Below are 13,702 nucleotides of genomic sequence, written 5' to 3'. Positions count from 1 at the left end.
AAACAAAACATCTCAGATATGTTTCCAAGGTCTGATTGGTTCGTTCAGTCTGGCCATTTGTCTGAGGATGGAAAGCCGAGGAAAAAGACAAATCGATGCTCATCCTAGCACAAAAGGCTCGCCAAAACCTCGAAACAAACTGGGAACCTCTGTCAGAAACGATGTTCTCTGGAATGCCATGTAAACGAACCACATGCTGGAAGAACAATGGCACCAAATCAGAGGAGGAAGGTAATTTAGACAAGGGTACCAAATGGATCATCTTAGAGAAGCGATCACAAACTACCCAAATGACCGACATTTTTTGAGAGACGAGGAGATCCGAAATAAAATCCATAGAGATATGTGTCCAAGGCCTCTTCGGGACCGGCAAGGGCAAAAGCAACCCACTGGCACGAGAACAGCAGGGCTTAGCCCGAGCACAAATCCCACAGGACTGCACAAAAGAACGCACATCCCGCGACAGAGATGGCCACCAAAAGGATCTAGCCACTAAATCTCTGGTACCAAAGATTCCAGGATGACCAGCCAACACCGAACAATGAACCTCAGCGATAACTTTATTCGTCCACCTATCAGGGACAAACAGTTTCTCCGCTGGGCAACGATCAGGTTTATTAGCCTGAAATTTTTGCAGCACCCGCCGCAAATCAGGGGAGATGGCAGACACAATTACTCCCTCTTTGAGAATACCCGCCGGCTCAGGCAAACCCGGAGAGTTGGGCACAAAACTCCTAGACAGGGCATCCGCCTTCACATTTTTAGAGCCCGGAAGGTACGAAACCACAAAGTCAAAACGGGAGAAAAACGGCGACCAACGAGCCTGTCTAGGATTCAACCGTTTGGCAGACTCGAGATAAGTCAAGTTCTTGTGATTAGTCAAGACCACCACGCGATGCTTAGCTCCTTCAAGCCAATGACGCCACTCCTCGAATGCCCACTTCATGGCCAGCAACTCTCGATTGCCAACATCATAATTTCGCTCAGCAGGCGAAAACTTCCTGGAAAAGAAGGCGCATGGCTTCATCACCGAGCAATCAGAACCTCTTTGCGACAAAACAGCCCCCGCTCCAATTTCAGAAGCATCAACCTCGACCTGGAACGGAAGCGAAACATCTGGTTGACACAACACAGGGGCAGAAGAAAAACGACGCTTTAACTCTTGAAAAGCTTCCACAGCAGCAGAAGACCAATTGACCACATCAGCACCCTTCTTGGTCAAATCGGTCAATGGTTTAGCAATACTAGAAAAATTACATATGAAGCGACGATAAAAATTAGCAAAGCCAAGGAACTTTTGCAGACTCTTCAGAGATGTCGGCTGAGTCCAATCATAAATGGCCTGGACCTTAACAGGGTCCATCTCGATAGTAGAAGGGGAAAAAATGAACCCCAAAAATGAAACCTTCTGAACACCAAAGAGACACTTTGATCCCTTCACAAACAAAGAATTTGCACGCAGGACCTGGAACACCATTCTGACCTGCTTCACATGAGACTCCCAATCATCCGAGAAGACAAAAATATCATCCAAGTATACAATCAGGAATTTATCCAGGTACTCTCGGAAGATGTCATGCATAAAGGACTGAAATACTGATGGAGCATTGGCAAGTCCGAATGGCATAACTAGTTACTCAAAATGGCCCTCGGGCGTATTAAATGCAGTTTTCCATTCATCGCCCCGCTTAATACGCACAAGATTATACGCACCACGAAGATCTATCTTGGTGAACCAACTAGCCCCCTTAATCCGAGCAAACAAATCAGATAGCAGCGGCAAGGGGTACTGAAATTTAACCGTGATCTTATTTAGAAGGCGGTAATCTATACAAGGTCTCAGCGAACCATCCTTCTTGGCCACAAAAAAGAACCCTGCTCCCAATGGCGATGACGACGGGCGAATATGACCCTTCTCCAAGGATTCTTTTACGTAACTCCGCATAGCGGCGTGCTCAGGTACAGATAAATTAAACAGTCGACCCTTAGGAAACTTACTACCAGGAATCAACTCGATAGCACAATCACAATCCCTATGCGGAGGCAGGGCATTGGACTTGGGCTCATCGAATACTTCCCGGTAATCAGACAAGAACTCTGGGACCTCAGAAGGGGAGGATGATGAGATAGACAGAAATGGAACATCACCATGTACCCCCTGACAACCCCAGCTGGACACAGACATTGATTTCCAATCTAATACTGGGTTATGTACTTGTAGCCATGGCAACCCCAACACGACCACATCATGCAGATTATGCAACACCAGAAACCGAATATCCTCCCGGTGCGCAGGAGCCATGCACATGGTCAGCTGGGTCCAGTACTGAGGCTTATTCTTGGCCAAAGGCGTAGCATCAATTCCTCTCAATGGAATAAGACACTGCAAGGGCTCCAAGACAAACCCACAGCGCCTGGCAAACTCCAAGTCCATCAAATTCAGGGCAGCGCCTGAATCCACAAATGCCATAACAGAATAGGATGACAAAGAGCAGATCAAAGTAACGGACAAAAGAAATTTCGACTGTACCGTACCAATGGTGGCAGACCTAGCGAACCGCTTAGTGCGCTTAGGACAATCGGAGATAGCATGAGTGGAATCACCACAGTAGAAACACAGCCCATTCAGACGTCTGTGTTCTTGCCTTTCAGCTCTGGTCAAAGTCCTATCGCACTGCATAGGCTCAGGTTTATGCTCGGATAATACCGCCAAATGGTGCACAGATTTACGCTCACGCAAGCGTCGACCGATCTGAATGGCCAAAGACATAGACTCATTCAGACCAGCAGGCATAGGAAATCCCACCATGACATCCTTAAGGGCTTCAGAGAGACCCTTTCTGAAAATAGCTGCCAGCGCACATTCATTCCATTGAGTGAGCACGGACCACTTTCTAAACTTCTGACAATAAATCTCTATCTCATCCTGACCCTGACACAGAGCCAGCAAATTTTCTCTGCCTGATCCACTGAATTAGGTTCATCGTACAGCAATCCGAGCGCCAGGAAAAACGCATCGATATTACTTAATGTAGGATCTCCTGACGCAAGAGAAAATGCCCAGTCCTGAGGGTCGCCACGTAAAAAAGAAATAATGATCCTAACTTGATGAACTGGGTCACCAGAGGAGCGAGGTTTCAACGCCAGAAACAGTTTGCAATTATTTTTGAAACTCAGAAATTTAGCTCTATCTCCAGAAAACAAATCAGGAATAGGAATTCTTGGTTCTAACATAGAATTCTGAGCCACAAAGTCTTGAATATTTTGTACTCTTGCAGTGAGAAGATCCACACATGAAGACAGACCTTTAATGTCCATCACTACACCTGTGTCCTGAACCACCCAAATGTCTAGGGGAAAAAAAAGGCAAAACACAGTGCAAAGAAAAAAAAAATGGTCTCAGAACTTATTTTTTCCCTCTATTGACAAGCATTAGTACTTTAGGCCTCCAGTACTGTTATGAATAGGTAATTCAGAACCACAATGGACCTTGAAGTTCAGAGCACACAAAGTGACCTGACAATAACCAAAAAACATAGGACGAGCTCTGAGACGTGGGAACTCTGCTGACCGCAATCCCTAATCCTATCACACCACACTAGAGGTAGCCGTGGATTGCGCCTAACGCTCCCTATGCAACTCGGCACAGCCTGAGAAACTAGCTAGTCCTGAAGATAGAAAAATAAGCCTACCTTGCCTCAGAGAAATTCCCCAAAGGAAAAGGCAGCCCCCCACATATAATGACTGTGAGTTAAGATGAAAATACAAACACAGAGATGAAATAGATTTAGCGAAGTGAGGCCCGACTTACTGAATAGACCGAGGATAGGAAAGATAGCTTTGCGGTCAACACAAAAACTACATGTCCCGGCATCCTCAGCACTACATGTCCCGGCATCCTCAGCACTACATGTCCCGGCATCCTCAGCACTACATGTCCCAGGATCCTCAGCACTACATGTCCCGGCATCCTCAGCACTACATGTCCCAGGATCCTCAGCACTACATGCCCCGGCATCCTCAGCACTACATGCCCCGGCATCCTCAGCACTACATGCCCCGGCATCCTCAGCACTACATGTCCCGGCATCCTCAGCACTACATGTCCCGGCATCCTCAGCACTACATGTCCCGGCATCCTCAGCACTACATGTCCCGGCATCCTCAGCACTACATGTCCCGGCATCCTCAGCACTACATGTCCCGGCATCCTCAGCACTACATGTCCCGGCATCCTCAGCACTACATGTCCCGGCATCCTCAGCACTACATGTCCCGGCATCCTCAGCACTACATGTCCCGGCATCCTCAGCACTACATGTCCCGGCATCCTCCGCACTACATGTCCCGGCATCCTCAGCACTACATGTCCCGGCATCCTCAGCACTACATGTCCCGGCATCCTCCGCACTACATGTCCCGGCATCCTCCGCACTACATGTCCCGGCATCCTCAGCACTACATGTCCCGGCATCCTCAGCACTACATGTCCCGGCATCCTCAGCACTACATGTCCCGGCATCCTCAGCACTACATGTCCCGGCATCCTCAGCACTACATGTCCCGGCATCCTCAGCACTACATGTCCCGGCATCCTCAGCACTACATGTCCCAGGATCCTCAGCACTACATGTCCCGGCATCCTCAGCACTACATGTCCCAGGATCCTCAGCACTACATGCCCCGGCATCCTCAGCACTACATGCCCCGGCATCCTCAGCACTACATGTCCCGGCATCCTCAGCACTACATGTCCCGGCATCCTCAGCACTACATGTCCCGGCATCCTCAGCACTACATGTCCCGGCATCCTCAGCACTACATGTCCCGGCATCCTCAGCACTACATGTCCCGGCATCCTCAGCACTACATGTCCCGGCATCCTCCGCACTACATGTCCCGGCATCCTCAGCACTACATGTCCCGGCATCCTCAGCACTACATGTCCCGGCATCCTCAGCACTACATGTCCCGGCATCCTCCGCACTACATGTCCCGGCATCCTCCGCACTACATGTCCCGGCATCCTCCGCACTACATGTCCCGGCATCCTCCGCACTACATGTCCCGGCATCCTCAGCACTACAAGTCCCGGCATCCTCAGCACTACATGTCCCGGCATCCTCCGCACTACATGTCCCGGCATCCTCAGCACTACATGTCCCGGCATCCTCAGCACTACATGTCCCGGCATCCTCAGCACTACATGTCCCGGCATCCTCAGCACTACATGTCCCGGCATCCTCCGCACTACATGTCCCGGCATCCTCAGCACTACATGTCCCGGCATCCTCAGCACTACATGTCCCGGCATCCTCAGCACTACATGTCCCGGCATCCTCCGCACTACATGTCCCGGCATCCTCAGCACTACATGTCCCGGCATCCTCAGCACTACATGTCCCGGCATCCTCAGCACTACATGTCCCGGCATCCTCAGCACTACATGTCCCGGCATCCTCAGCACTACATGTCCCGGCATCCTCAGCACTACATGTCCCGGCATCCTCAGCACTACATGTCCCGGCATCCTCAGCACTACATGTCCCGGCATCCTCAGCACTACATGTCCCGGCATCCTCAGCACTACATGTCCCGGCATCCTCAGCACTACATGTCCCGGCATCCTCAGCACTACATGTCCCGGCATCCTCAGCACTACATGTCCCGGCATCCTCAGCACTACATGTCCCGGCATCCTCAGCACTACATGTCCCGGCATCCTCCGCACTACATGTCCCGGCATCCTCAGCACTACATGTCCCGGCATCCTCAGCACTACATGTCCCGGCATCCTCCGCACTACATGTCCCGGCATCCTCCGCACTACATGTCCCGGCATCCTCAGCACTACATGTCCCGGCATCCTCCGCACTACATGTCCCGGCATCCTCCGCACTACATGTCCCGGCATCCTCCGCACTACATGTCCCGGCATCCTCCGCACTACATGTCCCGGCATCCTCAGCACTACATGTCCCGGCATCCTCCGCACTACATGTCCCGGCATCCTCCGCACTACATGTCCCGGCATCCTCAGCACTACATGTCCCGGCATCCTCAGCACTACATGTCCCGGCATCCTCCGCACTACAAGTCCCGGCATCCTCCGCACTACATGTCCCGGCATCCTCAGCACTACATGTCCCGGCATCCTCCGCACTACATGTCCCGGCATCCTCCGCACTACAAGTCCCGGCATCCTCCGCACTACATGTCCCGGCATCCTCAGCACTACATGTCCCGGCATCCTCCGCACTACATGTCCCGGCATCCTCCGCACTACATGTCCCGGCATCCTCAGCACTACATGTCCCGGCATCCTCAGCACTACATGTCCCGGCATCCTCCGCACTACATGTCCCGGCATCCTCCGCACTACATGTCCCGGCATCCTCAGCACTACATGTCCCGGCATCCTCAGCACTACATGTCCCGGCATCCTCCGCACTACATGTCCCGGCATCCTCAGCACTACATGTCCCGGCATCCTCCGCACTACATGTCCCGGCATCCTCCGCACTACATGTCCCGGCATCCTCAGCACTACATGTCCCGGCATCCTCAGCACTACATGTCCCGGCATCCTCCGCACTACATGTCCCGGCATCCTCCGCACTACATGTCCCGGCATCCTCCGCACTACATGTCCCGGCATCCTCAGCACTACATGTCCCGGCATCCTCAGCACTACATGTCCCGGCATCCTCAGCACTACATGTCCCGGCATCCTCAGCACTACATGTCCCGGCATCCTCAGCACTACATGTCCCGGCATCCTCAGCACTACATGTCCCGGCATCCTCCGCACTACATGTCCCGGCATCCTCAGCACTACATGTCCCGGCATCCTCAGCACTACATGTCCCGGCATCCTCAGCACTACATGTCCCGGCATCCTCAGCACTACATGTCCCGGCATCCTCCGCACTACATGTCCCGGCATCCTCAGCACTACATGTCCCGGCATCCTCCGCACTACATGTCCCGGCATCCTCCGCACTACATGTCCCGGCATCCTCAGCACTACAAGTCCCGGCATCCTCAGCACTACATGTCCCGGCATCCTCCGCACTACATGTCCCGGCATCCTCAGCACTACATGTCCCGGCATCCTCAGCACTACATGTCCCGGCATCCTCAGCACTACATGTCCCGGCATCCTCAGCACTACATGTCCCGGCATCCTCAGCACTACATGTCCCGGCATCCTCAGCACTACATGTCCCGGCATCCTCAGCACTACATGTCCCGGCATCCTCAGCACTACATGTCCCGGCATCCTCAGCACTACATGTCCCGGCATCCTCAGCACTACATGTCCCGGCATCCTCAGCACTACATGTCCCCGCATCCTCAGCACTACATATCCCGGCATCCTCAGCACTACATGTCCCGGCATCCTCAGCACTACATGTCCCGGCATCCTCAGCACTACATGTCCCGGCATCCTCAGCACTACATGTCCCCGCATCCTCAGCACTACATGTCCCGGCATCCTCAGCACTACATGTCCCGGCATCCTCAGCACTACATGTCCCGGCATCCTCCGCACTACATGTCCCGGCATCCTCAGCACTACATGTCCCGGCATCCTCAGCACTACATGTCCCGGCATCCTCCGCACTACATGTCCCGGCATCCTCAGCACTACATGTCCCGGCATCCTCCGCACTACATGTCCCGGCATCCTCAGCACTACATGTCCCGGCATCCTCAGCACTACATGTCCCGGCATCCTCAGCACTACAAGTCCCGGCATCCTCAGCACTACATGTCCCGGCATCCTCAGCACTACATGTCCCGGCATCCTCCGCACTACATGTCCCGGCATCCTCAGCACTACATGTCCCGGCATCCTCCGCACTACATGTCCCGGCATCCTCAGCACTACATGTCCCGGCATCCTCAGCACTACAAGTCCCGGCATCCTCAGCACTACATGTCCCGGCATCCTCCGCACTACATGTCCCGGCATCCTCCGCACTACATGTCCCGGCATCCTCAGCACTACATGTCCCGGCATCCTCCGCACTACATGTCCCGGCATCCTCAGCACTACATGTCCCGGCATCCTCAGCACTACATGTCCCGGCATCCTCAGCACTACATGTCCCGGCATCCTCAGCACTACATGTCCCGGCATCCTCCGCACTACATGTCCCGGCATCCTCAGCACTACATGTCCCGGCATCCTCAGCACTACATGTCCCGGCATCCTCAGCACTACAAGTCCCAGCATCCTCCGCACTACATGTCCCGGCATCCTCCGCACTACATGTCCCGGCATCCTCAGCACTACATGTCCCAGCATCCTCAGCACTACAAGTCCCAGCATCCTCCGCACTACATGTCCCGGCATCCTCAGCACTACATGTCCCGGCATCCTCAGCACTACATGTCCCGGCATCCTCAGCACTACAAGTCCCAGCATCCTCCGCACTACATGTCCCGGCATCCTCAGCACTACATGTCCCGGCATCCTCCGCACTACAAGTCCCGGCATCCTCAGCACTACATGTCCCGGCATCCTCAGCACTACATGTCCCAGCATCCTCCGCACTACATGTCCCGGCATCCTCCGCACTACATGTCCCGGCATCCTCAGCACTACATGTCCCGGCATCCTCCGCACTACATGTCCCGGCATCCTCAGCACTACATGTCCCGGCATCCTCAGCACTACAAGTCCCAGCATCCTCAGCACTACAAGTCCCAGCATCCTCCGCACTACATGTCCCGGCATCCTCAGCACTACATGTCCCGGCATCCTCAGCACTACAAGTCCCAGCATCCTCCGCACTACATGTCCCGGCATCCTCAGCACTACATGCCCCGGCATCCTCAGCACTACATGTCCCAGCATCCTCAGCACTACATGTCCCGGCATCCTCCGCACTACATGTCCCGGCATCCTCAGCACTACATGTCCCGGCATCCTCCGCACTACATGTCCCGGCATCCTCAGCACTACATGTCCCGGCATCCTCAGCACTACAAGTCCCAGCATCCTCCGCACTACATGTCCCGGCATCCTCAGCACTACATGTCCCGGCATCCTCAGCACTACATGTCCCAGCATCCTCCGCACTACAAGTCCCGGCATCCTCAGCACTACATGTCCCGGCATCCTCCGCACTACATGTCCCGGCATCCTCAGCACTACATGTCCCGGCATCCTCAGCACTACATGTCCCGGCATCCTCCGCACTACATGTCCCGGCATCCTCAGCACTACATGTCCCGGCATCCTCCGCACTACATGTCCCGGCATCCTCAGCACTACATGTCCCGGCATCCTCCGCACTACATGTCCCGGCATCCTCAGCACTACATGTCCCGGCATCCTCCGCACTACATGTCCCGGCATCCTCAGCACTACATGTCCCGGCATCCTCCGCACTACATGTCCCGGCATCCTCAGCACTACATGTCCCGGCATCCTCCGCACTACATGTCCCGGCATCCTCAGCACTACATGTCCCGGCATCCTCCGCACTACATGTCCCGGCATCCTCCGCACTACATGTCCCAGCATCCTCCGCACTACATGTCCCAGCATCCTCCGCACTACATGTCCCAGCATCCTCAGCACTACATGTCCCAGCATCCTCCGCACTACATGTCCCAGCATCCTCCGCACTACATGTCCCAGCATCCTCCGCGCTCGCTCCTCCCACATGACTGTCCTCACTCCTCTGCACCTGATGACGGCAATTAAAAATCCAATTAATAAATAGCAGAGGACACGCCCCTCACTGCCATTCATGTCACTTAGAACGTGGCTCCTCCTTCAATGCACCGTTATGGGCGTGCCACCTTTAGATCTCAGCCAATTAAAAAGGCGGGCTAGCTGTGGGCGGAGTCACACCATTGGGCGGAGCTGCAGTTGTGAGTGGAGACTGTGACTGCGCGGGACCGAGATCAACGCACGAGGAGCCGAGATAAAGTGAGGAGCTGAGTGTGTGTATATATATATAGTGTATGGTGTGTGTGTGTATATATATATACTGTGTGTGTATATATATACTGTATATAGTGTGTATACTGTGTGTGTATACTGTATTCTGTGTGTGTATATAGTGTATACTGTGTGTGTGTATATATATATATATATATACACTAGCTATTGAACCCGTTCTACGCCCGGGTGGTGAGCATTTATATTGGTATATGGTCTCCATCATGTGCTGCTGCCATCCTGCGCCCGTTCTGTCATGTGCTGCTCCCATCCTGCGCCCGTTCTGTCATGTGCTGCTGCCATCCTGCGCCCGTTCTGTCATGTGCTGCTCCCATCCTGCGCCCGTTCTGTCATGTGCTGCTCCCATCCTGCGCCCGTTCTGTCATGTGCTGCTGCCATCCTGCGCCCGTCCTGTCATGTGCTGCTGCCATCCTGCGCCCGTTCTGTCATGTGCTGCTGCCATCCTGCGCCCGTTCTGTCATGTGCTGCTCCCATCCTGCGCCCGTTCTGTCATGTGCTGCTCCCATCCTGCGCCCGTTCTGTCATGTGCTGCTGCCATCCTGCGCCCGTCCTGTCATGTGCTGCTGCCATCCTGCGCCCGTTCTGTCATGTGCTGCTGCCATCCTGCGCCCGTTCTGTCATGTGCTGCTCCCATCCTGCGCCCGTTCTGTCATGTGCTGCTCCCATCCTGCGCCCGTTCTGTCATGTGCTGCTGCCATCCTGCGCCCGTCCTGTCATGTGCTGCTGCCATCCTGCGCCCGTTCTGTCATGTGCTGCTGCCATCCTGCGCCCGTTCTGTCATGTGCTGCTCCCATCCTGCGCCCGTTCTGTCATGTGCTGCTCCCATCCTGCGCCCGTTCTGTCATGTGCTGCTGCCATCCTGCGCCCGTCCTGTCATGTGCTGCTGCCATCCTGCGCCCGTTCTGTCATGTGCTGCTGCCATCCTGCGCCCGTTCTGTCATGTGCTGCTGCCATCCTGCGCCCGTTCTGTCATGTGCTGCTGCCATCCTGCGCCCGTCCTGTCATGTGCTGCTGCCATCCTGCGCCCGTTCTGTCATGTGCTGCTGCCATCCTGCGCCCGTCCTGTCATGTGCTGCTGCCATCCTGCGTCCGTTCTGTCATGTGCTGCTGCCATCCTGCGCCCGTTCTGTCATGTGCTGCTGCCATCCTGCGCCTCCGTTCTGTCATGTGCTGCTGCCATCCTGCGCCCGTTCTGTCATGTGCTGCTGCCATCCTGCGCCCGTTCTGTCATGTGCTGCTGCCATCCTGCGCCCGTCCTGTCATGTGCTGCTGCCATCCTGCGCCCGTTCTGTCATGTGCTGCTGCCATCCTGCGCCCGTCCTGTCATGTGCTGCTGCCATCCTGCGCCCGTTCTGTCATGTGCTGCGGCCATCCTGCGCCCGTTCTGTCATGTGCTGCTGCCATCCTGCGCCCGTTCTGTCATGTGCTGCTGCCATCCTGCGCCCGTTCTGTCATGTGCTGCTGCCATCCTGCGCCCGTTCTGTCATGTGCTGCTGCCATCCTGCGCCCGTTCTGTCATGTGCTGCTGCCATCCTGCGCCCGTTCTGTCATGTGCTGCTGCCATCCTGCGCCCGTTCTGTCATGTGCTGCTGCCATCCTGCGCCCGTTCTGTCATGTGCTGCTGCCATCCTGCGCCCGTTCTGTCATGTGCTGCTGCCATCCTGCGCCCGTTCTGTCATGTGCTGCTGCCATCCTGCGTCCGTTCTGTCATGTGCTGCTGCCATCCTGCGTCCGTTCTGTCATGTGCTGCTGCCATCCTGCGCCCGTTCTGTCATGTGCTGCTGCCATCCTGCGCCCGTTCTGTCATGTGCTGCTGCCATCCTGCGCCCGTTCTGTCATGTGCTGCTGCCATCCTGCGCCCGTTCTGTCATGTGCTGCTGCCATCCTGCGTCCGTTCTGTCATGTGCTGCTGCCATCCTGCGCCCGTTCTGTCATGTGCTGCTGCCATCCTGCGCCCGTTCTGTCATGTGCTGCTGCCATCCTGCGCCCGTTCTGTCATGTGCTGCTGCCATCCTGCGCCCGTTCTGTCATGTGCTGCTGCCATCCTGCGTCCGTTCTGTCATGTGCTGCTGCCATCCTGCGCCGCTATTGTATTATATGCCCCCGTATGCTGCTGCCATATAAAAAAAAAAAAAATACCATACTCACCTATCGTCCGGCTCCACTGCAGGTGTCTTCAAGAAAATGGCGCAGGAAAGCGCGGACTGCGCCGGCGCCGATTCCAGCAGCAGGAGGAGAAAGATATTGGCGGTGGAAATGCCGTAAGTAACAAATGGCTGTGGCATGAAGTGCCACAGCCTCATGGCACAGCAATTTGTTACTTACGCCAGTTCCGGCGCCATTGTCTTGCTTCTCCTGGTGCCGGAATCGGCGCCTGCGCAGTACGCGCTTTCCGGCGCCATTTTATTGAAGACACTGCAGTGTGTCTTCAATAAAATGGCACCGGAAAGCGCGTACTGCGCAGGCGCCGATTCCGGCACCAGGAGGAGAAAGACAATGGCGCCGGAACTGGCGTAAGTAAAAACTTTCTGTGCCGGGCGCACATACGGCGCCCCCGTGCTCCCGACCCCCTGCTCTCGGCGGCATCTCCCCGTACTCCCGACCCCCTGCTCTCGGCGGCATCTCCCCGTGCTCTCGACCCCCTGCTCTCGGCGGCATCTATAATGTAACGCTGGGAGCGTCGCGCCTGCGCAGTCTATTAAGGCTTCGGACAGAGTGACGCTCCCAGCGTTATATTATAGATACTGTGTGTGTGTATGTGTATGTATACTGTGTGTGTGTGTATATATATATGTATATATATATGTATGTATATATATATATATATATATATATATATATATATATATATATATATATATATATATATATATATATATATATATATATATATATATATTAGATGGTGGCCCGATTCTAACGCATCGGGTATTCTAGAATATGCATGTCCCCGTAGTATATTGCCCAGCCACGTAGTATATTGCCCAGTCACGTAGTATATTGCCCAGCCACGTAGTATATTGCCCAGCCACGTAGTATATTGCCCAGTCATAGGATATTGCCCAGCCACGTAGTATATTGCCCAGCCACGTAGTATATTGCCCAGTCACGTAGTATATTGCCCAGCCACGTAGTATATTGCCCAGCCACGTAGTATATTGCCCAGCCACGTAGTATATTGCCCAGTGACGTACTATATTACCGAGCCACGTATGTCACAGGTTAAAAAATTTAAAAATAAACATACTCACCTAACGATCCGAGGGCCCCTTGTAGTTGAACATACTCACCATTCTGGTCGCTGCTCCTCAGCGTCCCGTCTCTCCGCTTCCTGGGATCCAACGGCGCTGTGCAGATGGGCGAGCGGCTGCTGCCATCTTTCGTTCCCAGGATGCTTTGCGCCGGGGACACTGACTGCGGGGAGCGGAGCGCCGGGGACAGTGACTGTGGGGAGCGGAGCGCCGGGGACAGTGACTGCGGGGAGCGGAGCGCCGGGGACAGTGACTGCGGGGAGCGGAGCGCCGGGGACAGTGACTGTGGGGAGTATAGAGCGGCCATTTTCTTCCGGACTGTGCCTGTCGCTGATTGGTTGCCGCAAAACAGCCACGACCAATCAGCGACTTGGATTTCCATGCTAGACAGAGGCCACGACCAATGAATATCCGTGACAGGAGGACAGACGGAAGTGATCCTTAGACAATTGTGTATATATATATATCT

The 13,702-nt window shown here is 54.5% G+C and overlaps 1 protein-coding gene across 2 annotated transcripts in view; it reads left to right on the top strand.

The window, feature by feature from the left end:
• Positions 1–9,885: 9,885 nt before the first annotated feature.
• Positions 9,886–13,702, top strand: part of LOC138657331 (PC-esterase domain-containing protein 1A-like) — a 47,314-nt gene continuing 43,497 nt past the window's right edge. The window contains exons 1-2 of one of the 2 annotated variants that reach the window (XR_011317034.1): positions 9,886–9,949; positions 12,153–12,243. The gene's annotated coding sequence lies outside the window, so the exon portion shown is untranslated. The remainder of the gene's footprint in view (positions 9,950–12,152; positions 12,244–13,702) is intronic. The other variant, XM_069745065.1, reaches the window with a different exon arrangement.

The sequence above is a fragment of the Ranitomeya imitator genome, chromosome 1, assembly GCF_032444005.1.
Source record: "Ranitomeya imitator isolate aRanImi1 chromosome 1, aRanImi1.pri, whole genome shotgun sequence".
NCBI classification, from domain to species: domain Eukaryota; kingdom Metazoa; phylum Chordata; class Amphibia; order Anura; family Dendrobatidae; genus Ranitomeya; species Ranitomeya imitator.
The sequence above is the reverse complement of the archived record's forward strand: the minus strand, read 5'-3'. Positions and strand labels throughout refer to the sequence as shown.